The sequence below is a fragment of the Hyaena hyaena genome, unplaced genomic scaffold, assembly GCF_003009895.1.
Source record: "Hyaena hyaena isolate Hyena2069 unplaced genomic scaffold, ASM300989v1 scaffold_31, whole genome shotgun sequence".
Taxonomy (NCBI): Eukaryota; Metazoa; Chordata; class Mammalia; order Carnivora; family Hyaenidae; genus Hyaena; species Hyaena hyaena.
The window spans coordinates 5580467-5605365 of record NW_024080664.1 but is presented as its reverse complement, the minus strand read 5'-3'; the positions used below and the strand labels follow the sequence as shown (position 1 = coordinate 5605365).

At 46.7% G+C, this 24899-nt stretch overlaps 2 long non-coding RNA genes across 3 annotated transcripts in view; one reads left to right on the top strand and one right to left on the bottom strand.

The window, feature by feature from the left end:
• Window positions 1-1551, bottom strand: part of LOC120229535 — a 28003-nt gene extending 26452 nt beyond the window's left edge. For both annotated transcript variants that reach the window (XR_005527765.1, XR_005527764.1), the window contains exons 1-2: window positions 1168-1551; window positions 129-233 (exon numbers count right to left, since the gene is read on the bottom strand). This is a non-coding gene — a long non-coding RNA (uncharacterized LOC120229535). The remainder of the gene's footprint in view (window positions 1-128; window positions 234-1167) is intronic.
• Window positions 1552-15878: 14327 nt separating this feature from the next.
• LOC120229497 lies at window positions 15879-22087 on the top strand. The gene is made up of 3 exons (XR_005527757.1): window positions 15879-16576; window positions 18614-18755; window positions 20939-22087. It is a non-coding gene; the product is annotated as an uncharacterized LOC120229497 (long non-coding RNA).
• The last annotated feature ends 2812 nt before the right edge of the window (window positions 22088-24899 follow it).

Below are 24899 nucleotides of genomic sequence, written 5' to 3'. Positions count from 1 at the left end.
CACAGGCACTTGGCCGTCTGGCGCCTGATAAGTGCCACGTATGACATCTGCAATCACGCTCATCACCATCGCTATGAACGATCATTTTACTGGCAACATCTTATCAAACAAAGTGCCGGGAACAATACCTTCATCCCCAGGCCGAAGGATGGGGAAGGCAGGCTGACCGACACGGGCCTCCTGTCCCCCATCAAGCGGGCTGGGAAAGCCTTCTTCTCTCCAGATCACGTCAGCTGGGGAAAAAAATCAAGCTCATTATTGAAGGGACCAAATGGAACTTCATGGAAAGCTCTGCCCCTTGGGATAAAGCCTTTTTTTATAAGCCTTCTCAGAATCCTAGAGTCCTGGGAGAGATCGTGTTGTGTTTGCCTCTCACTAGGTTCACCCAACATTGGAAAGTCCAGACATTTCACACCTAGAAGTAGGGATTTTCTGCCTCTGTTGACAAGTCAGATGAGCAGCTCTGAGAGTCTTTCCACCCAGCGGCTCCACTCGCTCCGCGTGCCTGCCTGGCTGGGAAGGCATTTAGGTTCCTGGCCCATGAGCCGAGCACCCAACCCTCAGGAGAAAAGACCTCCCGGGGAAACAGACATACTCTAAAACAGAGGGAATTTTTAGAAAAGACCTGCTCAGTATGCTCTGTGCAACTCAGGAAGAAAGGTCTCTTGTTTAATTCTCCTGGCTGCAGTGAAGTAGGAAGGGAGCGGTCCTAGAAACAAGTTTATAGACATAAAGAATGGAGGCAGATATTAAATTCACACCGGGAGGCAAAAAAAATCAAGCTCATTATTGAAGGAAACCAAATCAGTTGCTGAAGATGAACTTGAGCCACCTTAGACAATCACAGAGGAAATGAATACAGAGATTAAAATGATGAGAAAAATAAGATAACAGAGGCAGAGGGCTAACCAAGGAGATTCATCCCATGAATAAAAGCTGCTCTGGTCCAAAAAAACCAAAAAACAAAAAAAAAAAGCACATCCTAGCAATGAGTATGAGGCAACAATAAAAAGGATTAGAGAAAACTTTCCTGACCTGGAAATGGACTTGGCGCCCGGAGGAAGGGAAGAGGGAGGACTCCGTTTCTAGGCAACATTAATAAAACCAAGACAATGCTGGCAATTTTTTACAATTTCCAAAACAATAAAAGAACTCCTTTGAACTTACCCTCCAAGAAATGAATGTCACGTAGGCTGGTCTAAAATTTCTCCCCTGCTACATGAAACGTTCAGGGGCGATCGATACAGAAACCTGGGCAGAGCCGAGGCAAACAGTACACAGTCCAGGAAGCAGAGACCATGAGTAGATACCGCAAAAACAGCTCATTTGTCAGCTTCATTGTGGGGCGGGGGGTGGTAGGCAGGTCAACAGCATGCCACCTCTTCGGCGACTTACACAGGACACATCTCCTAATGTCCTGTACTCAGGACGCAGGTCCAAGAGCAGGCGCTGGGAGCCTTAGGAGAGGCCAAGCTTCCGCATTAATGGCCTGACCTCCGTCTGTGACTGATGTTGGGATCTGATGGCACCTGCCCACGGGCTCACTGTAATCCTTGGGACTGGAAACACACATTGCAAAACCTCTGTCACTGGGAGCAGAGATCTAGTCCTCAGTGACGTGGGGGTGAGCTTGCTGATGTGTCTTAAAGAACCAGACGTCTGGTGGAGAAGGTTGCATTTGGGTGCCCTACACATGAAAGAATGGCAACCTCTGTAAATACCAGGGGGCGGGGGGACAGGCTGGGTGGAAATCTACATCTCTGCCAATTCCAGATCCCCACAGACCCAATGTACTCTGCCTGCCACAGCCTCTTTCCAGGGTCCAACGCGCTGCTTTTGAACTCTAGATCTGTCCTGGGGCCTTAGTATCTTTGGGCCTTTGTTTCGTATGAATCAGAAGACCAGCAGGAGCCGGCGGAGTATGCACTGGATTTCCCAGCCCAGCGCCCCGCCACCCGGACATTCCTGCCTTCGCTCTGACCTCCCAGACTCCAGGAACGGATCATGCACATGGAATGCAGCTGGAGGAGGCTGAAGCCCTCCAGACTTGTCCCTGAGGCAAGACCTTAACTCTCAGCCCACGAAGCTGGCACCATCACCAGGACCTCCACCGATGGGGCGCGCACATCTGGAGCCTACCCCGTTTGATGCTGCCTGTTTACAATTTCGTCTGCAGAATTCCCCTTAATTACAAGATTGCCAACCTGTCATTCTTTCTGTTTGTGCGTGACTTCCTTCCAAATGCCATCCTGTGTTATTTGTCTATATTGAAATGCTTAATTTCAGAGATCTATTTTGAAGGTACAAAGATCAGTTCAGCATTTGATATCATTAAGCAGGGCACCAATGATCCACCTCCCCCACTATAAATTATGCCTCCTCTTCCCATTTCACATGTTAGTTCCTAATGAGTTTATCCTGAAATAGGTCTTTATTGACATCTTGACGGCAATAATTCCAAAGTACCCAGAGGCCCATCCAAACATGAGCTGAGTTACTCATAATCTGGTTGTCACCCGAGTGCTGTTTCCTGCCATCTTTACGAAATGAATATGGAAAGGATTAGACTTTGAGGAAAGAACCAGGTTCTGGCTTTCAATATATTCGTCAGAAACACAGCTTCTAACAAAACCAGGCCTGTTCTGACAGCACCCAAGTTCCATGCACTGTGTGCCATTTCATGAGTAAACGGCTGCTCTTTTTAATGGAACCGAAAAAGATGATGGGTGGTGGCTGAGGCACAGTTATATCCCCAGAAAGGAGGGGAGGAAATACTCATTACAAACGAGTTCACATGGCAACTGCTTGACAGAGATGAATGTGGAGAAAAACTGCCCCGAGCCTCATGTCCAGTCCCCTTTATCTGTGCTACAGGAAAGAGATTTGAAAGGGCAACGTGACTTCTCATTTTTAGCATCACGTGGACTTTTTAAAGTTTCTCTTTATAGACCCAGCCGTGCTGGTGGCCGGGACCCACACAGCGAGCACACACAATGACAGAGAACGCGTCTCTGAGCATCTTGAATCTCTTCCAGCCTGCTTCCTCCAGCTGCCAAGTACCGGGGTCACCAGCAGCTCCGGGGGAGTGCGGAGTCAGGAGCCCTCCATCCCTCGGGTAACAGGGTAACATGGTGCCTAGAAGGCTAAGAGAGCCCTGGGTAAGTAGACCTGGACAGTGGTGCCCCAAGAAGCACCATATTGGTCAGCTCTGCGATTAGGGCAGGGGCGTTGGGATGAAGCAAGGCCATTGCCCTTACTGGTAGGGAAGAGCCAATCTTCTCTGGAACCAGAAGACCTCCCGGAATGTTCTTCTCATATTCCTGACAGCTCGGAGAGGCCCTCTGCCTGCCACGTGCCCTTCCGTGGAGAGTTCACATTCTCCTAGGTAGGGGCTACATCTTCAAGGGCAGCCTACATCCACTGCCCCCTTCTGGGGCCACGGGCTCGAGACGAGGCTCACTGTTCCAGGCTCTAGGACTGGAACATCGCAGCAGGCTCCGTGAAGGACACGTGACCCAGAGCGGGCTTTTCGGGGCCAATGAGGCTCCGAGCCTGAGCTTTTGATAGAATGACTGAGCTCCTCCCACAATGGGTCTCCACAGCCTGAAGGCTGAACAGCCCACCCTCCTGTGTTATGGGCTATTCTCTTTTAAACTCCCTAAAATTAATAATATTCGCTTCCTTTTTGTCCTGGTCGGTCTGACTAATGTATTGATATTTCAGGTGACAAGGTTTTGCTTTCGTTAATTTTCTCAATTACTTTTCTGTTCTCAATTGCCTTGATTTCTGCTTGTAAATGTTAGGATTTTTTTCTGCTTCTCTTTGCTTTGGGTTTAATTTGCTCCTCTTTTTCTAGTTTGAGTCTATTAAGCTTCATAATGGAGTCAAGGGAGAAGGTCTGGAAATGCGGGGTGGGAGGCATCATGCCTTCCCGGACAGGCAGCTGCTCCCCTCCGCCAGGCTGCACCAGGAGGCGGCTTCTTCGTGTCTAGACCCGCCCTGATCTTGCTGGTGAGCCCCCAGTGAGGTCTGTGCAGAAGAGCCCGTTGTGTCGGGTGCTTTCTCAACGGTTCTGTGCTCCCACGTGGGTCCACACTTGGCCTTTGGCACTTTGGAAACATTCTGGCTCTCTGCTTCTTGCCCGACTTGTTTGGCATCCAGTTCTTCTGTCCCAAGTAAGCAAGGGCTTGCACCCTGTCTCTCCGTGGATGATCTTTCTCCTTTGATTTTTTTTTAACTTAAAAAATTGAGGTTAAATTTGCATCATGTAAACTCAACCACTGTTAAGTGTACGATCCAGTGGCCTTTAACACACTGACAACAGAGGGTAGCTGTGACCTCTGTCCAGTTCTAGATCATCGTCACAATCCAAACAGAGACCCACACCCATTGATGGGCACTCTTCACATCCCCCAACCCCAGCCTCGGGCAAACAATAATCCTCTTTCTGTCTCTGGAGATTTGCCTATCCTGGTTATTTCATATCAATGGATTCTTAAAATATGTGACTGTGTCTGGATTATCCCCTCAGTTTTTGTTTGGTTGTCCTGCAATCCCAGCTTTCTGGTGGTTTTAAGACAAATTAAGATTTTGCAGATTATCTGCTGTTTTGTTCTTTGTTCTTTGTTTTGTTCTGCTATAGACAGGTGATCTACATCTGTCTCCATCTCCCCATATGTCTACATACTCTCCCTGCGTCAGCTACTGTTACCTGAAGCAACTTCTTAACTGAATCTTGAGTTCTTTGCTGCTTTGCTGTGGTGCGGGGGCGGGGAAGTTTTAGGATCCCATGCAGACTATCTCTCCACTTGTGCAAAATCACAGACACTGTCTGATGATCTTACATCCCTGAAAGTGTAGGAGGATCAATTTAACGAACTCCACATAGATTTTAGTGTCAGGAAAATGTTTCTTTTCAACACTCGTGTTGGCTTTGCCTTATCACATAATGAGAAATATAAAACTTGTGTTGGTTTCCTTATTTCCTCAGCCGTTGAGACACTAAATTTAGCTTTCAACTGGATTAACTAACTGACTGTATGTTTCTGGAACATTTATTTCTCTTCTCCTTCCAAAAGGTTTCTGAATATTTTCATTTAAATTTTATTTAAATAAAATGAAATAAAATAAAAAATTTCTGTTGTGTTAAATAGAAATAAAATTTTATTTAAATTAATGTTTACTTATTTTTGAGAGAGAGAGAGAGAGAGAGAGAGAGAGAGAGCGCAAGTGGGGGAGGGGCAGAGAGAGAAGCAGACACAGAATCTGAAGCAAGCTCCAGGCTCTGAGCTGTCAGCACAGAGCCTGATGCGGGGCTTGAACCCATGAACTTCGAGATCGTGACCTGAGCCAAAGTCGATTCTTAACTGACTGAACCACCCAGACACCCCAATAAGATTTTAGTTAAATAAAGATTATATTTAGATAAAATTAAAGAAAATTAAAAATTTCTGTTGTGAAACAGAAATGTATGTAGTATGATGTCACACATTTTTATTTTAAATACTTACAGACATAAATTATTTTAAAATTATAGCAATTTTAAAACAAAATTATCTTAAGCTCTCATAGACACTTTCCGTATCAGTACACACAGGAGTAATGTCTCTGTAAGTTTTCTCAAGAAACCTGCAACAGATTATAGTAAAACAGACTAAATGTACAAGCAGACAATTAAAGTGCAACTTATTCGTGAAAATGATCCATAAGGATGTATAAACTGGTAGGAAGGAATGGTAAAGGGTTATTCTTAATCTTTAAACCTATGGATTGTTTGAACTTGTGAGGATGTTTTAATTTTGTTATAACAAAGACAATATGTGTGAAAACAAGAGAATATACCTATATAAATAAATGTAACATATGGCTCAGAAATATGATATGAAAATTCACCAGCAGTCATCAAACACCCTTCTCCTCTGCACTTACAGAATTATTTTTTTCAGAGAAGTGCCTTTCCATTACCTACAGACATTTGAGATTCACCAAATAATTCCCTGTCTGTCAAGTGTCCAGGCAAACGCTTGCTGTGGGCACAGCAGGAGGAGACTTTCATAAATGAGCCTAAAGATTCTTTCCAATTCTAAGATTTTAGATCCCATTCTGATTCTGCTGACAATCTCAGACCTGTCCTCTGGGTCCTGAACATAACAGATCAATGTCAAGACAAATTAAATACACAAGGCCTCTTATAAACAATGTCTTCGTGTACGATGAGCCTTGATTTTAATTCAATTACCTAAATCCCATTTAAAAAATCTAAGGAAAGAAGTCATAATGGGGATTACTAGAGATGAACATTATTTTCCAAGGAGGGCCAAAGAGAGATAAATTCTTTTCTAAATTACAATCAGGGCTGTCTTCACTATGCCTATATGTATAAGCATTCACCAAAAACCATCCCTTGAATGGCTTCTCTTCATTCCTATGACCTCTAGAGGTCTTGATGATTCCCTTTTTGAAAAAGTCTCCAGTTCAGTTTGGGCACGTTTCTGTCGTTGAAAAACACGAACATAAAAATCATGGCACTTTTCACTCCAGAACATACTGTCATTGTCCAGAGGCACAGTTCAGCCTTTGCATCAGGAAAGGAGGTATTTTGGGTTTTGAATCATTATTTGTATTCATGTATAATTCAGGGCTGCCTACCTGCCAGGTTTTCTAGAGTTGCATAGGACATGAGATAGGGATGTAGGATTTGAAAGTCAATCTAAGTATTTTTAAATGAATTTCGGAATGGTAGGGGGGAGCTCAACAAAATGAAATGCACATGACTGGCACGGTGCACACTTCGCTATGAAATTAAAGGGCATTTGCAGGAGTGTGACTGATGTGACAGCTGCCCCCCCCCCCCCCCCCCCCCCCCGCCCCACCGCAATCCTTTCTATGGATGATGAAGTCAAGGTCATACCGCAGACAGCAGACAGCCGGTCTGGTCTCCAATAGTTGTTTTCTTATTATCTAAGAATTTAAGAGACCCATGATGCTCTGCTTAGTAAATTTCTATGATGGAACCACCCTAAGGCAATAGATGTACTTTATAGTTTTAAAAAACAACAGCTCATGAATAAACAATGGGTCTAATGCGAAACCCCTCAGGCTGGAGATCCAATTTGGAGCCAGCCACTCCCCAACCCTTCCCTTAACATATTAAGAAAAAGCAAACCGTGTTCACATTCAGTATCTTTCAGCCACAAGCTTGAACGGATGTCCTTACTTGGCCTTAGAAACAAGTCCACCATAAAATCCTCCAGAGAAGCAAAACAATTAGTAGGTGGTTAAGTAATAAGTGAGACGAAATAATAATAAATACGGATTTTCCAGGCTCCGCTGTTATTTTCATTGTTGGTTTCAAATTATAAGACCGATGACTAGCTGACTCCTTGTGTTCTGCAGGGCTGGGGTGGAGAAGGTCCTCTACAGTCCACCCTGGCTTCCAGCTCTGGGATTCTACAAAGGGTCCCAGACTCCCTCTCATCCCTTAGCCGAGGGGAAGAACATCTTTTCTGATGGCCTTTCTGAGCCACTGGTAAAAATTCCTTCCAGGAGAGGAAGGGCCTCTAGTCCTACCTACCCAGTGGCCCCCTGAGACCTGTTTTCACCAAAGGACAGTGGCTTCTACAGTGCTGTCCCCTGGGGAAACAGAAGGCGCTGTAAGTCTCCCTAAAACCTCCTCAACTTTCAAACTGAAGAATGAGTGAGATGCTTGATAGACTGTAGAACTTACTTATCGTTATTTTTTACCTAGAATGAAAACTGTCCATTTCACAATTTGTGAAAAAGCTTCTGCTACAATGTTCCTAAGAAGCAGAAACAGGTCACCTTAGATTCACGGCGAGGAGTATTTACTGGTTCTCAGACCTCAGCCGGCAGGACCCGGAGGGCCCCTGCTTCCCAGACCAGGGAGACTAAGTATCTTGAGATTTGACCAAATGGCTTGGTCTTGACCAAATACTTCCTAGCAGTATGTACCTCAGAGGTGACCTGGACCCTGTACCACCCAGCACCCAGCTTGCGAGAGCCGACTGTGGGACTCGCCAAGACCTGGCAAGCTCCACAAAGATAGCCATTCTATACATTCAATGATGCAAACGTGCAATGAAATATATTATATTAAGGACAAAGGTAACAAATGTTCAGAACTTACGTGTTTCCCAATATTGGACTAAAGCTTAATTATCTCTGCGTTGAGGTTATTTACACCCTTAGTATCTGTGAGATGAAGCTATAAAGAGTCTGTAACAGTGTGCTACCGAATCTCTTCCCAGCTGGGCTTTCAGTGATGCCAGGCTAGTAGATCGAAACTGACCTCATGGGGAATGCTTACACCACAGTAATCAGTAAATGCTACAAACCAAGACTTTTCTTCCCCCTGAAGATCTACTTGTTAAACATTTACTAGCACATCACTGATCTCCAAGTGGAACATAAGGGTTATGACTTGGGGGAACACTCGGACCTTCCTGTAGCACAACGGTTTCAAGGGTGGGCGGACTGGTCTTCATTTCCAGTAGTGGACCGACCAGCTTCGAGCCCCATCTCTTCCCAGTCGAATGTCCAAGGTCAGAAGGGGCAGAACACACAAATTCAACCAATGGGGCAGTTAGTGCCTGGGAGATGGGGCCATCTATTTCTCTGCCTCCTGCTACTCAAAGCCGGGTTTGCAATCACTTTTTAGTCTCTGAAACTTTTTCAATTTTTTAAATTAATTAATTAATCTGTTTGTTTGTTTCTCAGAGAGAGAGAGAGACAGCATGAGGTGAGGCGGGTCAGAGAGAGAGGGAGACACAGAATCCGAAGCAGCTCCAGGCTCTGAGGTATCAGCACAGAGCCTGATGTGGGGCTTGCACAAACTGCGAGATCATGACCTGAACTAAAGTCGGACGCTTAACCAACTGAGCCACCCAGGCCGCCCCTCTCAAACTTTTGTTTTGTTTTGTTTGTTTTTAAATATTTTTATTTATTTCTAGGAGAGAGAGAGAGAGACAGCATGAGCAGGGGAGGGTCAGAGAGAAAGGGAGATACAGACTCTGAAACAGGCTCCAGGCTCTGAGCTGGCAGTCAGCACAGAGCCCGATGTGGGACTTGAACCCACGAACTGCGAGATCATGACCTAAGCGAAAGTCAGATGCTTAACCGACTAAGCCACCCAGGTGCCCCTCAAACTTTTTTAAAGAGAAGGCTTTTTTGTTTTTGTTTTTGTTTTTTGCAGTGGTGCTGTGTATAACACAGATGGAAGTGTAGCTGCTCCGTGACAAAGTGGAAAAGGACCAGAGCCCACTGCTCCCTGGTTCTATCTCCCTTTGCGCTGGGGGTAGGTCTGCAAGGGGAACTCATCAGCTCAGGGTGCACAGCTTGGAAATCCCCACCATGAGGAGTGACAGCCAAGAACAGTTGATTATTGATGTGTAAACACACACAGCACCCCTACTTCCCTCCGTGTATCAGTTCCCCACCAGAACCATGGACAGAGGCGGCTGGGTTCACATGACCACCTGAGGTTCTCCACAGTGAGGACCTGGGCCAAGTGGAAGGAAGGATTTTGTTTAATGACCTGCAGGCCCGGGTGACCAGCAAGGTCGCCACACTGACAGCAGAGAAGAGGTTCACTGAGGTCCATTTGGCCCTGATGTGTGCAGCATCCTCAGGGTGGATGAGCCTGTCACTAGGAGAGGACATGAGCACGGTTGGAAGTCTTGGAAGTGTTCAGACATGTATGTAGTCAGTGATGAGGGGGTGTGGTGCAGGCTGAGGACAAAGTGCAAGCCAGCGCACCCCTCTTCCCAGGGGAGATATGCGCCATATTCCTCAGGCTCTCCTGGCTGTCCAAGGACAAAGGAGAGGAAAGAAAACAAATGGCCAATTGATAGAGATCACAGTCAGACAGGACGTGGGTCTCCATCAGTTTACAAATATCTTGGTTAATTACAAGAAAAAAGCAATCTTATTAACAGCCTAATCTCCAGAAGCCTATGGACTCTGTTTCCCGGAGCCCCAACAGCATCCCTCCAACAAGGAAATTACAGGTAAAATTAAATTTCCTTTTAAAAAAATTTTTTTATGTCTTTATTTTATTTTGAGAGACAGAGACAGAGAGAGAGCAGGGGAGGGGTAAAGAGAGAGGGAGACACAGAATCCGAAGCAGGCTCCAGGCTCTGAGCTGTCAGCAGCTCGAAACCGCGAACCGTGAGATCACGACCTGAGCTAAAGTTGTATGCTTAACCGACTGAGCCACCCAAGTGCCCCAAATTAAATTTTCTTATAATCTGCAGCCCATTGACAGGTACTTGAGGCTAGCAGAAATTCTCCAGGGTCTCTACTGTCTAAATGTTAAAGTTTTGATAGAGGGAAAAACAACCTTAGCTTGACAATAACTAGGCCTCCAATAATCAGTGAGTCTTCTTCTGCATATGAAAACTCATTGAAAACTTCCCTTTCTCGGTACCTCCTAACTCTGTAGCATATAAGGAGCCACGCTTCACAACCCCAGTGCAGCTCTTTCTGCCCGTGGTCCTGTCCCTGTGCTTTAATAAAATCACCTTTTTGCACCAAAGACATCTTGAAGAATTCTTTCTTGGCCATAGGCTCTGGACCCCATGAACCCACCATTGCCCCCAAACTTCATCAGTCATCACCTTGTGAGAAAAATCCCAGCTTGGCTGATCATCCCAGTGAGATAAGTGAGGTCACAGATGAACCTTCCCTTGGGGCTCCTCACGAATGATCCATATGACTCTCAGATGAGCCAGCAGGTCTGTGAATGGAGTGAGGTTAACCACAGATCTGTCTACAGAGGGGAGAGAAGCACATAAACATGTGGAATACTTCCAAATCTTGCCATGTGCTTACCCTTGACAGTCATCATGAAAGCCACATGCTTGGTTAATTGGTGGGCGCCACGGCTTCCTTCCATTACTGTAAGGCCCTCCAACTTTGTACCTTTAAAGCTTTAAGCAGAGTCATAGCCTACAACTCGTGTGCACATAATTCATAGCTTATGCTTTTCCCACCAGTCGTAAAGCATTCCAGTGTATAGAACTGCCCTCGGTTGAACATTCTGCAGATGTGTCTACTTTCTTAGAATTTCCTAGGTCTTCTTGAGCCAATCTCTGTGTGTGTCTCTCATACTCTGCTGCTGCTTGAGACTTTGACCCAGACTCTTCATCCCCAGGTCCGTATCCATGGAGACTGGATATCATCTCTCACCAAGTACCCAACTACCTCCGATTTCTGTGCTTCTGTCCCGATTCCCCTGCCGTTGGTAGCAGCGTTTAATGAGACAATGAGTGGGATTAGTTGAGGTGAGAAGAGATGGGGGCTTGTGAAAATCCCATCTTGTTCCAGGCAACTTCCTCGTTATAAATTCAGAAAGAATCACTCTGCTTTTGTACACCCGCCTCTGTGAGTTGGGATGGCATGTATCACTACACCCCGTGTGCTTGCTTCAGATTAAAAAAAAAAAAAAATCATCATTTTGAGAGTAACTGCATTGGGGAGCTCTTTTCTTAAATATTTTTAATGTTTTTTTTATTTCTGAGAGTGAGAGACAGAGCATGAGTGGGGAAGAGGCAAGAGAGAGAGAGAGGGAGATACTGAAACTGAAGCAGGCTCCAGGCTCTGAGCTGTTAGCACAGAGCCAGATGCGGGACTTGAACTAGAACTTGGAACAGCAAGACCATGACCTGAGCCGAAGTCAGACGCTTAACCAACTGAGCCATCCAGGCACCCCTTTTGGGGAGCTCTTTATAAAGGCAAATTTTGCATTTATTTCTATCCCTTCTTTATAGGGACAGAGTACTTGTCCCAAAATTTAGAGTCTGGGGGAGTGAAGAACTCTGCTGAGGCCCTCTGTCCCAGGCTGAATTCTGCATTCCAGTCTAACCAGAGAAGCCTGCATCACGTACTGGCCTGGCTCCTAACAGAATGTCCTTTTGTATCCAGCTGGCTAGTGTCCCTGGGGGATAGGTCCTGAGCTTGTCCAGGGTAGATGGGAAGGTGTTAGAAATTGAACCCTGTACCCCAGCTGCCTTCACTGACAAACACATCCAATTCCAATGTACATAGAAACTGAACTAAGTAAAGCATTTCACCCCTGAGGATAGGAACATGCAAATAAGGTGAAGCAAAACAGAGGAAACCTGTTTGCCTCGTCTTGAACATCAAGGAGTATTTACCTCTCTCACATTAATGACGTCTCTGTACAAATATTTCCCCTAGAGGCCGCATCTGATGACTCACAAACCTTCTTCCACTGAGGGAGGAGGGGCGTGAGGTTCTTTTTTCTATCATGGTTCTGCCTGGTGACGGTAAAAACTGATGCCCATGAGATTACCTCTCTCACAGATGAATCTGAAATGGAGAATCCTGCCCTATTTCCCCTCAAAAATACACTTCTTGTTGGGGTGCCTGGGTGACTCAGTCTGTTGAGCATCCAACTCTTGACCTTTGCCCAGGTCATAATCCCAGGGTCATGAGATCGAGCCCCATGTTGGACTTGGCGTTGAACTTGAGACTGCTTAAGATCTCTCTCTCTCTCTCTCTCTCTCTCTCTCTCTCTCTCTCTCCCCCCGTCCCTCTCTCTTTCCCTCTGCTCCCTCCCTTTTTCTCTAAAATAAAATTTTAAAAATACAATTATTGTTGAATTAAAATGTTCTCCTAGGGAGTTTTTCAAAGTCTCGTGATGTTCTGCATCAGTATTATAATCTACCTAAGTTACTTATACTTCACAAGCACCTAGCTTTGGAATTTCCAAAAATAAAAATCAACAGCCCAATATTTTGGGAAGCTAAGTGGCCATCACATCGCATTGTTCCTCAGTTGCAAAAGAGGAACCCATTCTGTGTCACTCACCCATTTCTGTTCCAGTCCATACTGTTCACCCACGGAGACTGGGTTGGGGAGACAAAGAAGACCTGACTGAATTATTCATGGTCGACCTGCAGAAAAATCCCTTTAATGTCTGCTAGATCTTGATCAATCCTTCCCATAATGAAAATTTAATATCATCTTACTCCTTTTTGGGCATGTTAGCTTCACGGTATGTGCACAGAACACTGTCACTACTGAAATTCTACCCCATGGCCCATCGTCTCCCATAGCCGATTCATTTCTAGCTGAGGCTTCTGGATTTTCTAACAATTTGACCTTTTAATTTTGATATAATATTTTCAGAGGAAAAGGATTCAGAACTGTTGTATATTACTGTGAACTCTGTTAGTAATTAAAAATGGTCCTTTGTCCCATGAATGTTTCCTTGGATTTTACTTTCATGTAATGTTTTCCTCTTTCTCTTTGCTTGTATTCAGTTGCTATACCTTTGTTCATTCTTTTACTTATAACTTTTTGCATTATTTTTAGTGGCTCCTTTTTATATTAGGCATTTTCGATATACCACTTTTGTTTTCCGTGTGTGATGCGGAAAGCAGCTTTTGAAGAAAACGGCATTTGTTTTTCTGAGAAGCTGGGTAAGCATCTCACAGTTTGACAGCCCTGCTCACATCCATGGTCTGGACATTTAGGCAGGAGCTTGAATTAGGTTTCCTGCTATCAATTCCCGCTGCACTTTTCTAGGGGCACCTTTTAAAATAACCGCTTAGAGGGGCACCTGGGTGGCTCAGTCAGTTACGCATCTGGCTTTGGCTCAGGTCATGATCTTGCGGTTCATGAGTTTGAGCCCCGAATCAGGGGCTGTGTGCTGACAGCTTGGAGCCTGGAGCCTGTTTCTAGTTCTGTGTCTCCCTCTCTCTCTGCCCCTCCCCCCCACAACTCTGTCTTTCCCTCTCAGAAATAAACATTTAAAAATTAAAAATAAATAAAAAATAAAATAAAATAACCACTTAGAGTTAAGTGTAAGATAAGTTAGTGACCTGTGCTCCAAGCACTTTGTAAGTAACAGGTGCTAACCACCTCTCTATCCTCTGCCCGTTGGTGACCTGGGACAAAGACTGTCCTTCCTCAGCTCACTGCCCCCTGCCCCAGTTCTGGGACCTGGAAGTAATAAATCTCGTGACTCCATATCCTTTGTGTGGATGTACTGGAATTTCGCTTCCAATCCAAATTCCAAGTGAGACCTGGTGGGTCTCACTTCTCCAAAGAGGGGTGTCGTGTGCTGAGGGAGCCGCCTGCCCACCGCGGGGTGTGCTGGCTGATGTCCCCTCATCCGCCAGGTCATGGTCTACATACTCTTTATTCCACACACCAGCTCCAGCCTCTGGACGCATAGTGGGCTTCTGTTAGGGACTGAACTGTGTCTCCCACAAATTCATATTTTGAAGTCCTTAATCCCCACTGTGACTGTATTTAGATAAAGCGTCTTTAGGGAGACACGTAAGGTTAAGTAAGTTCATAAGGACACAAATAGGATTGGTGTCTTTTTTTTTTTTTTTTTTAATGTTTTACTTATTTCTGAGAGAGAGAAAGGCAGCGTGAGCAGGAGAGGGCCAGAGAGAGAGAGAGAGAGAGAGAGATAGAGAGATAGAGAGACGCAGAATCAGAAGCAGGCTCCAGGCTCTGAGCTAGCTGTCAGCACAGAGCCTGATGCGGGGCTCGAACCCATAAACCATGAGATCATGACCCGAGCCGAAGGCAGCCGCCTAACCGACTGAGCCACCCAGGTGCCCCAGGACTGGTGTCTTTTTAAGAAGAGGCAGAGATACCAGATCTCCCTCTCTCCCCCTGTCCCCACCTGGAACTCATAGAGAAGAGGCCATATGAGCTCACAGCAAGCAGGCAGCTGTCCACGAGCCAGGAAGAGGGGCTTTGCCAGAAATCAAATCTTCTGGCACTCTGATCTGAGACTTCCAGCCTCTAGAAATGTGGGAAATACATTTCTGTCGTTTAAGCCACCCAGTCTGTGTTATTTGGTCATGGCAGCCTGAACTGACTAATATAGCCTCTTATATATTTTGGTTTTCAATCAGTTTAAGAATGTTTAAAAAAGGGTGTCAAACATAATTACACTAAATTTCTTTGGGTACTGAGTTCTTTCTAATGCTTTCCTTATAGCCCCCTCATCTCCTGCCTTTCCTGGTGAACTAAGTTGCATTTCTTTTATCTTTGCAGCTCTCTGCAACGTATTTTACATGAATCTGGCAATTGAAACAATAGGAAGATTTGACTGCCCGAGAAAGAAAGTGTAGAAAAAGCCTAAGCACGCCGAGGACACGGGCGATCCTTGGAGATCATGTACACTCGATAGGCAATGGAATTCCCCAGAGGTGACAGACGTGGCCCGGGGGGCGGGGGGGTACCTAGGTGCATGAAACCATGCATCCTGAGCGGAGAGAGGGCTTCCAGAAGGCAAGGCTACTTAGTCTCTTTGAGGCTGGAAGGGGGGTCAAGCAAGTCTAAGTTAAGAAAAGATCCTTAGGTTGGCTATGAAGACATCTCTAGGGAGTCTTGAAGAGCCTTCTTTAGCGAAGGGGCAGAAGCAAGTGCTGAAAAATGTGTCATAAGTAAACTGGACTATTTTTACAGACACTGAGCGGGCGAAGTGAGAAAGGGCCTTACAGCATCTGGCAGCAGCTGGTCCTGGGCCATGGAAGAGGCCGGGACGTGTGTATTGGTACTGGAGACAGGTGTGATAAGGCAGAGAGGAGACAGCACCCTTGATGGAGCATGGTCCCAAAGACTGATGTTCCTGGCTTTGGGACGCCGCTGAAGAATGAAGACCTTTCTTTACTCCTCACTTGAGGGTCAGCATTAAGCATGGAATATGTAATAGGCCAGACTCCATTAAGCTTCTCTTGCTGGTGTGGAGGGCTCAGAGCAGGGACCGCCAGAGCAATCTTGGAGAAAAACAATTATGTGCACAGGAGGGAATGGGGTCATCTGCAAGTCAATGGCTGTCACATGTAAATCCATTAATTCATCAAGTGTACTGTAAGAGTCTAAGCATGAATGAACGTGGCATTTGGGGAAGGCATTCCTCATGTTTCTCCTTCATTTGTGTCTCACAATCGTCCTCTGAGATTTTTAATTTAACCAGCTTTTTAAGAGTAAGCTCCGAAGCGAAGTGACCTGCCCAAGGAGGCGAGTTGCTCAGTGATGGGAGCAGCCACTCAGTCTCTTAGCTCTGAATTCAGCGTTCTCTTCACAACGCGACGCTCTCCTTCTCACGCCCATCTCTTCACCAGCCACGCCGCATGCGGGTCATAGAACAAGAGCGTCAACACAACAGACCATAAGTGACATAAGTGTGAGAGTTCCTCTCTCTCGGACACTCCATCTCCCGTGGCGAGTGAGTCACTGACAATGCACCTCCTTTGTTCCCGGAGAGAGCATTCTAGCCTGAATCCTGTCTCCTTTCCCGCAACCAGAGAATTGTGTGGGACAAGCGAGAAGAAAACGTCCGATGGCCCCTTTCCTAGAGGTGAAAGGCAGCCCTCAGGTCCTGCTGCCAATTGTCCCCCTCCCCTCCGGGCTTCCTCTGGCCTTCTGTGGTCACCGGAGGCTTTCAAGCAGAAGTCCTCCGAAGTTCAAGGGCAGGAGGATTCATACGAGGAAGGCGGGGTCCGCATGAGCTTGAATGCTGGGACCCACGACTGACAGTGCTGCGTGGGATGCCCGAAACTAGCCGGTGAGCTTTTAAAATAGTCATAAGAGGGGCACCTGTGGGGCTCAGTCAGTTAAGCGTCCGACCCTGGCTCAGGTCATGATCTCGTGGTTTGTGGGTTCGAGCCCCGCGATGGGCTCTGTGCTGACAGCTCAGAGCCTGGAGCCTGCTTCAGATTCTGTGTCTCCCTCTCTCTCTCTGACCCTCCCCTGCTCATGCTGTCTCTCTCTGTCTCAGAAATAAATAAAAAACATTAAAAAATTTAAAATAGTAAGAATTGCATCATTCTAAGAAGTTGTTTTAAATGTAAGATCACATCAGAGGCGCTGGGGTGGCTCAGTCGGTCAAGTGTCTGACTCTCGATTTTGGCTCAGGTCATGATCTCATGGTTCAGGGGATGGAGCCCCACATCAGGCCCCATGTGGGAGGCAGAGCTGCTTAAGATTCTCTCTCCCTCTCCTTCTGCTCCTCTCCTGCTCACACTCTCAAGCATGCTCTAAGTAAATAATAAGTAAACAAATAAATAAAGTAAGAGCACATCCTTTCTGCCCTGGCTTCATACTCCACCTTCTCTGAAACCTTCCTGACAAGGTGTTGGAGCGTCTCACAGCCTGGCCAGGGTGGAGACTGGGTCCCTTGCACTCTGCCCTTGCTAGTAGGGTGAGCACTGAGGAGCTGTAGTTATTTTCTTCAGTGTTGGCTGGAGTAGAGCCTTGATTGACCACTCTTTTATCTTAATAGGCTGCCCTCTCTTGGTCCTTTGCCAGAGAAAACAGGCTTTCGTTGGGGTTTCTGTTTGTCTGCCCTTTTCCAAGTTACTGGCTTTTCAGCCCAAATCTGGGATATAGGAGGCAAAAAGGGAGCCCAGGAAATGGGCTCTGGACTCCTTTTTCTACCTTTCAGAGTCTTTGTATGTTTCTTTTCTACATGGTGTCCAGGTTTGTATCGGGAGGCATGATACGCCTACTCCAGCTTTCTGGAAGTGCATGTGTGGCAAGAATTAAGTTCTAAAGGGTTCGGATCCGCAGTGCCAAGGTGTATCTGGTTCTTCCATAGCATCACTAAGCCAGGCCCCAGCACCAGCCGGGTGTCCTCACCTCACCTCAGTGCCGATGCTACCCACAGAGAGCATCGGTCCCGCAGAATGAGGGCTCAGACCCGCAAGCCAATCTGTGGATCCTAAGCCCAATGGTCACCTGAGCCCCTGACTGACGGGCTAGGGATTGGAGTTTCCAGGACCCCCTCCTTGGGTGTGACCAATTCGCTGGAGCAGTTCAGAAACATTTTACTCCACATTCAAGAGTCTCTCATGGCTTGCCTCCCTCGTCTCCCCGACTATTTCCCCCCTTGAAAGCTGAGAACAAACTGAGGACTGGTGGGGGGGAGGGGAAGGGGGGATGGGCACGGAGGAGGGCACTTGTGGGGATGAGCACTGGGTGTTATATGGAAACCAACTTGACAATAAACTATTATAAAAAAAAGAAAGAAACATTTTACTCACCAGATTACTGGTTTATTGTCAAAGGAGAAGACGCCCTGGGGAGGTGTGGGGAAGGGCTCAGAGCTCCCATGCCCCTTCCCGGTGCAGCCCCTCCCCACACCTCCACACGTTCACCCACCTGGAAGCTCTCGGGACCTCATCCTTGGGGTTTCTATGGAGGCTCATTACACAGGTGTGATTGACTGACTCATTGCCCATTGGTGATTGAACTCAATCTCTACCCCTCTCCTCTCCCCAGAGATCAGTTCTGCTGGCAGCCAGTTCCCCAGCCCAAGGGGCCTCCGCAAAGCCACGTTATTAACATAACAAGAGACACTTTGATCCTTCTCCTCCCTTAGGAAATTTCTAAGGATTTTAAGAGCTCTGTGCCGGGGACAGGGACACAGAATAAATACTTATATCTTATTATAAATCACAATATCATAGCTTTAAAATTCAATGTGACCCTAAGAATGGAACTTCCAGTTAAAGGGAGTGTTTAGCCCCAGGGAGGAAAAGATGCTGGGAAGGAGAGGCTGATGTCCTTCTCCGGGTCACATCAAACTTCTTTTCCTTTACAGTTCAGCATCCAGCCTCCTCATTTCTCAACAGCCTCCAGAGGAATACGAAAAATGCCAGCCAGAAGGAACTGCTCGGTTGTCCTGAAATTAGCATTTCTATTCAACTCCCAATTCTGCTAATGAATCCCAAGCTGTCTCTATGGTGGGTACAGACTCAATTTGTCACTGCCATCCATCTCATCAGGGGAGCAAGCTGGGAGGCTCTTGTCTTAAAAGAGCGCCAGGACATGGTCCGAGAATGGATGCCGGCAGCCTTTCAATCAATGTCCACACTGCCACCAAGCAGCCGTGTGCCTGCGCCCTCGGGGGCTTTTGACTTGATTTGCTTAAGTTAAACTATCCATCCCTATATCTTCTTACATACTTTGGATTCTGAGGAGGTCTGAAGTATCTATATAATATCACAACCACAAAAATGTCAAAGGATTTGAAGCCAGTCTTGAGCTGGCTTACATTTATGTGCCCGTTTGTGCTCAGTGGATTGAGTTCATATTTGTGGGAATGAGGGATTATGTAAGGCCTGTGCTCAGGAGAAACTAGTAGGTCCCATCTGCTTGTACTTACTGGCATTAACATTTGGAGAGGTCTTTTTTCAGAGCGGGGGGGTCCAGCTCCCCTCCCCATTTTATTGGTGAAAGAACCCCCCCGTTGTGGGGGATCGCAAGCCATATGGATCACGAGGCTGATCCTATTCGTATCCATCACAGACATGACATGACTAAGCCCTTACCAGTCTGAGTAGCCCGTTTTCCTGACCCCAGGTGACAGGTCGCGAAAGGACATGTAACCACAGGCGGCCAATCAAAGTCTTTTTCTACATCCTGATGTGCAAGTAAGAGAGAGATTGAGAGCCCAGAGCTGCCCACGCCCACCCCTGCTGCCCTGCCCTGGGGGAGCGCACCTGAAGCTGAGCCCACTCTGAGAAGAAGCAGGCTGGGAGAGGAGGAACTGACCGGTTGGGGGATTTCCTAGAAAGAATTTGCTTTCATTCCTGCTGCTTCTGAGATTTTATGTTTCCCGAGGAAGTTAAGAGGAGTGGTTTAATACTCGTGGTGAGCTTGCTAGAAACAGCCCAGAGAAGGCTGCCTGTTCTCCCAGCAATTCCTGGGTGTGAAGAAATCCAGTTCAAAGCTACTCTGCACAACTATCCAGAGGAGACCTGTCCTCTGAGGCAAAGGCTTAAGCACCCTGTCAAAGCATTGATTCTCTGAAAGCAGTTCACCTCTGGTTTGCAGAAGACCCTAGAAGCTGTGGCTCCTTCTAGACCCACCTTCGGTCAGGCAAGCTCCAACTCCACCCCGAGGGAGAAAAGCTGGCTGGATCTGCGTGTATCTTGGAGGAAAGTCCATCTTGAGTTACATCCCAATTCCAGTGAGATTATCTCCTTGACTTCCTCACTCCCGATGAGTCCAAGGCACTGTCCATTTTATTATTTATTTACTTAATGTTTATTTTTGAGAGAGAGAGACAGCAGGGTAGAGGCAGAGAGAGAAGCAGATGCAGACTCGAGAGAAGCAGATGCAGACTCTGTACCAGGCTCCAGGCTCTGAGCTGTCAACACAGAGCCCAACGCAAGGCCCAAACTTATAAACTGTGAGATCACGACCTGAGCCTAAGTTGGACATTTAACCCATTGAGCCACCCAGGTGCCCTCCTTCACCCTGCTTCTTTTGAAGGCTCTGTCCATTTTAGAGGCAGATTCCTTTTTTTTTTTTTTAATTTGTTTTAACATTTATTTATCTTTGAGAGACAGAGAGAGAGAGACAAAGCATAAACAGAGGAGAGGCAGAGAGAGAGGGAGACACAGACTCCGAGCTGTCAGCACAGAGTCTGACGCGGGGCTCAATCCCACTAACTGTGAGATAATGACCGACTGAACCACCCAGTGGCCCCATAGAGGCAGATTCTTTTAAGAAAGTGGAGACAAAGGTCATTTTATAGAGACTTTTATGAAAGAAAGCTACTACAATGTCATATCCTAGAGACATAATGTTCGCTCTCTTGAATTCCCTGGTTGCAATAAAAGTGTAAGCAAGAATGTTAGTGAACTCAGTCTCTGCCCTGGGAGACAAGGCCCACTGCCTTTTCTGATTCTACTCGATTCTGCAGCTCAAAAGTTTGAGTTTACTTCATGCATGTTCAGACGTTTATGCTATATAAATCTCATCTTCCCTCCAAGAGTAAGAAATCACCAGTCTCATTAACAGGCAGGTGGCACAAACAATTCTCCTTCCTGAGAATCTGTTGTGATTGGGCTCCAACCTTAAGCTGTGGGAAGATGTGTTATGCAAACGGCTCAAAAATCACCAGTTTACTTCCCTTCAGACGGACTTGCTGTTTGGGGTCCTGACTTTGGAAAAATAATGGAAACTTTCAAGATGTTTTGGATGCTCCGTCTTCACCACCCTGCTTCTCCAAATTTCATCCAACTGAGAATGGACACCGGGAACCAGCTGGGATCCAAGCATAGCTTTACAGCTGCTGAGAAGAGCCTGAAATGGGGCAAATGCCAGCAAGCCCTCTTATAAGCCAGGTTCCCTTTGTCCGGGTCCAGGATGGAGGGTCTGACTCCTCTCCCTTGCACTGTGGGCAGCAGAGTCCCTGAGCCAGGCCTCCCTGGCCCACCTAGGATGCAGGAAGAGCCTAGGCCCAGGGAACAGAGGTTGGGATCTCCCTGGGGCAGCCCTTGCTACCTGCTCACCGGTGAAAAGTGCAATACAGGAGCCCCCAGGCCTGGCCCGCAGAAGAACCTGGAAAGAGGAGCTGGTCTCTCATTGGACACACCCCCGAGTAAAATGAACCAATCGGATTAGCGCATGCATCTCTGGGGGGCGGGGCAAGGCTGAAAACTCCCCGCTGCGGGTCTTCAGAGCCAAGGGATGGGCGTGGGGAAAGGTGCTGTTTACCCGGGGCTAGAAAAGGCTCAGAAGACAAAGCAGGGTTCCTCCCACAGGAACCCCCTAGCAGCAGAAAGTAGGACATCCAGGATGCCCTGTGCCCTCCTGCTCCAGCTGGAGGCGCGAGGCTTCTGGAAGCCTGCAGCCCGTGTGATGGAGGGGCGGTTGCATGTTTAGACCCTACCTGCTGAATTCCAATAGAAAGCAAAGAGAACCCCTCACCACCACCACCAAGTCAGTCCCCTAGCCAGAGCCCCTTGGCGTATGAACACGGCCTCTTCTACCCACAGCAGGGGACAAAATATGCCTGGTTCCAGCGGGTCTGAGATTCACCCACCCCCAGACTGTGCAAGATGCAGGCAGTCTTCTAGATTGTTCTATTGTGGTAACTCCCCTATTATGCACCATTAAGAAAACCATTAAAAATCATAGTCAGGAAAAGTTTTGAACACTCAGAAATAAGTCAAAGAGGTGATCCGATTACCTTTTAGTTTTAGGCTAAATGATATTCGAATGAGCATGCCAGAAGCTCAGCTGACTTGGAGAATATACTGGTTTGAGTAACAGTTGGTTCAGGACGGGGGGGGGGGGGGGGGGGGGGGGGGGGGGGGGGGGGGGGGGGGGGGGGGGGGGGGAGGTGGGGGGGGGTTCCTGATGAAAACTGACCCATTAGACAAGATTGCCCTGAAAGTTACGGTTTAGTTGCCCTGCAGGAATATTAATCAGTCTTGTACCCAAGTCACCAACATGACTCTGAATTCCTGTTTTCACTGACTTTGTGTGTCATGTCCACACAGACCCTCTGAAGCATGAAGCAGGTCTATAATTTTCATTTTTCCTCTACAAGTTAAAAACAACTCTCCCGTGTGATTGCTCTCTATTTTGATTGGAATTATAATTTTAACACCTTAAGAATTACTTTTGATCAAGGATTTGTTGTGATTTGTGAAAAAGTTCAAAATATAATATTAACTCATAAACCTACCCATAGAACTAAATATAAGCTCTCTTCTGTTGAGATATATTTATCCATCCATGTATCCAATTCTGCATCCATCTGTCCATCCATCTGCCCATTCATGACTGTCCATGAAAGAATGTGGCATCTGAAGTCAGTCGGTCTTATCAGCAGCTGATTCTGTTCTAAATTCTGCGCCTTACTCACCCCATGACCTTGGGCAAGTCCTGCGAGTTAAAAGGTGTGTTTCTTCAGTTGTAAAAGGAGAGAAGTATGGGACTACAGAGAAATGTAAAAGAGAACTTAGATACAAAGCCCTCGGGGTGACACCTGGCTCCCATCATCAGTCAAATTGCTCTTCCTAATGTCTCTAAGTCCAGAGATAAAGATGTCATAAAAATGGGAAGGAGATTTGACAAAAAGTAAACCTGGTTATCTGGGGATTTGGAGGGGTTAGTTCTTCAATGTTGGCTTAGAAGTCAACATTCTGGTCCTTAAAGCAGGGGAAAGCTGGACACATGGAAAAAGAATGATCCTTCTTGGACTTTCCTGAGAACTGAGGGTGCAGGGCAAACAGCCACCTGCAAATCTGGAGAAAAAGGAGAATGGGGGAGGCAAACCCCAAATCAGCCTGTCTAGAGCAGGAGCTGCTGGAGCCATCTGCTGACAAGAGGCTTGTGACAAATTGCTGGAGGCTGAGTGTGTCCCACCCTGGAGGCTGCCATCTTAGAGGCCGACTCACTTCAGTGGCTTTTACCTGTGGGAGCCTCACCTGGTTCTCACGGTGGAGATCTGAGAAAGACCCTTCTCCTCACCCCACTTGGCTCTGGCAGGCAGAATAGAAGAGGAATCATTGTGAAACCTGCCCAGACCCTTCTCCAGGGAAGAGACCTTGTCAGAGCTTCTGGAACATTCCATTTGGGAGAAATGGATTCCTCTCACAAGAGCCTTCTTAACTTTATTGTCTCACATCCCGAGGGGAAAAGAAAACACAGGCAGGAGGGGTCAGGGTTTCAGGGAAATAGATTGAGGATATACTCTAGCCAGGGAAGGGGGTGGGGGGCAGGGGTAGGGGTCCCCAATGGGAGTGACCCTTGGGACGGTCACAGGCCCACCAAGACTTTGAGATTTAATCCTAGAATCACAGAATGGCCCTCCCACCCCCACAGTCCCCCACACCCATGGCAAGAACAGTGGATGCCAGGACAGAGCTGTAGGATACATTGTCTGAGGAGGAGCTTAGAGAAGCCCAAGGTCAAGACGGTCAACAGTTACTCACGTGGCAGATATGGTTCTGTGTCAATAATCACTTTGAATACGAATGGTGTAAATATAACAATTAAAAGACAGATTGTCAGGCTGGATGGTAAAAGCACACTCAACTATAGGCTGTCTGCAAGAAACCTGCCTTAAATAAAAAAGCTCAAGTGAAGAATAAAGGGATGGAAGGGAAAGCCATACACTGTGAACACCAATCATTGGAAAGCTGGCATAGTTACTTTCATTTCCGATCACGCTGCCTTCAGGACCAGGCCAGTCACTGAGGATGGAGAAGGGTGTGAAGTCTCCCACGTGACATAAGCCTAAAAACGCATGCGCCAAAAACAGCACATCCAAGTACGTGAAGACCTCTGGTTGATGTGATTATGAGTCATCTTATTTTATCTGCCAGGTATTCTCCAACAAACACACATTCGTTAAAAAAAGCAAACTTCACCGTGTCCTCCTGTGGCCTGCTCGCCCCTTCTGGGACAGAAAGCAGAGGGTTGCAGGAATAGCCATAGCAACAGATGCCCAAGAGGTCAGATGTCTATCGGAAGATATTTGAAGAGCTATTCTTTGCATTTGGCAGGTTCACCTTGTCTGGGAGGAAAAAAAAAAAGCGGGAGCGCAGACTGAACAGATGGGCTCGCAGAGGGCGCGCTCCACCGCAGAGATTTCAGAATATCATCGTTTAAAATCCAAGTCTCCCTTCCTGGCTTTCCTGTCAATTTAGGACCGAGGGCCCCCTGGACAAGTTTCTGGGAAGCATCTGGGCCACTGAAGCCAAATCACAGTGTGAGGAGTGGAGTCCTGGAAATATATTGACTTGCACGTATTTGACCTTCAGAAGGATTTTAAGCATCAACAGAAGGATGGCCCTCAGCTTTTAGGTGTGGGAGGGAGATGTGTGGCCCGGGGCTTAGGCAGTGAGCCCCTTGCAGACCTCACCTGGGACTCAGTGGTGCTATTTCAATGCAAAGGTTAGTCCCAGAGATGTTTTTAATTCCTGGGCAGTCCTAAATGCAGAGCCGTGGTGCCAAATCCTAGTTCTGGTGAAGAACAGTAAACCTTGTCCTCTGAAAAATGCTATGAAATGTCCCGTCTTATCGAAATAAAAAACTGGATTTTTTATTATTTATTTATTTATTTATTTATTTATTTATATTTT